We start from the raw sequence: 1,653 nt of genomic DNA, 5'->3' as shown, positions 1-1,653 counted from the left end.
TATATATTTTTAGTTGTCCAGATAATTTCTTTCTATTTTTAGTAGAGACGGGGTCTCGCTCTTTGCTCTTGCTCAGGCTGGTCTCGAACTCCTGACGTCGAGCAATCCTCCCTCCTCGGCCTCCCAGAATGCTAGGATTACAGGCGTGAGCCACCGCGCCCAGGCTGTAGCTACAACCTTGAGTACAATGCTGAATAAACATGAGAGTGGATATCGTTGTCTTATTTCTGCTCTTAGGGTGAAAGCCTTTCACTATTGAATAAGATAGTATGTGGATTTTCCACAGATACTCTTCATCAGGTTTTGAGTTAAAGAAGTTCCCTTCAATTTCTAGTTCGTTCAGTGTTTGTTTGCATGTTTAATCATGAAAGGATATTGGATTTTGTCAAACAATGTTTTTCTGCATTAATTGAGATAATGTGGATTTTGTCCTTTATTCTAATAATATGGCATACCTCAATTGATTTTTGGATGTTAAACCAACTTTCACTCCTGAAATAAAAACCCTTGATAATGGCATATGATACTTTGATATGTTGCCGGATGCAGTTTGCTAGTATTGGGTTGAGAAGGTGTACATCTTCAATCATAAGGGATATTGATCCGTAGTTTTCTTGTGATGTCTTTGTCTGATTTTATATCCGAAGTAATACTGGTTTGTATAATACAACTCATAGAATGAGTTGGGAAATGTTTCCTCCTCTTGTTTTTTGGAAGATTTTGTGAAGCATTAGTATGAATTATTCTTTAAATATTTGGTAAAAATTTCCACTGAGACCATCTGGGCCTAAACATTTCTTTGTGGGAAGTTTTCAGATCACTAATTCAACCTCTTTAATCGTTATACATCTATTTGGATTTTTTACTTCTTGTGTTATAGTTGGCAGTTTGTGTCTTACAGGAATTTGTTTATTTCATTTGTGTTATCTAATTTGTTGTCATACAATTGTTTACAGTATTCCCTTACAGCTGCGGTCCTCAACCCCCAGGCTGCGGACCAGTACCAGTTCTCTGTGGCCTGTTAGGAATGAGGCTGCATAGCAGAGGTGAGCCTGTGGGGAGAAAACCTTCATCTGTATTTATAGCTGTGCCCCACTGCTTGCATCACCACCTGAGCTCTGCCTCCCATCAGATGAGCGGCAGCATTAGATTCTCACAGGAGCACGAACCCTACTCTAAACTGCGCATGCGAGGCATGTAGGTTGGGCACTCCTTATGAAAATCTGATGCCTGATAATCTGAGGTTAATGAGATTATCATTAGCAGAGAGATTTGACTGCACAGAGATTGTAAGTCAATTATCAATTGCTTGCAGACTCATCAAAACCCTACCAGTGAGTGGCAAATGACAATTAAGCTGCATCTGGTGGCAGGCTTTCTAGTGGCAAGTGAGCATCTTCAATTATAAAGCTGCAACTTTCCCTGGTCCATTGAAAAATTGTCTTCCATGAAACTGGTCCCTGGTGCCAAAAAGGCTGGGGACAGCAGCCTTACAGTCCTCTTTATTTCTGTAAGATCAATAGTGGTGTCTCCTTTTTTATTTTTATTTATTTATTTATTTTTGAGACAGAGTCTCACTGTGTTGCCCAGGCTAGAGTGCCATGGCGTCATCCTAGCTCACAGCAACCTCAAACTCCTGGGCTCAAGCGATCC

This window comes from Propithecus coquereli, unplaced genomic scaffold (assembly GCF_000956105.1).
Source record: "Propithecus coquereli isolate 6110/MARCELLA unplaced genomic scaffold, Pcoq_1.0 Scaffold235, whole genome shotgun sequence".
Lineage (NCBI taxonomy): Eukaryota > Metazoa > Chordata > Mammalia > Primates > Indriidae > Propithecus > Propithecus coquereli.
This window is presented reverse-complemented; position numbering follows the sequence as displayed.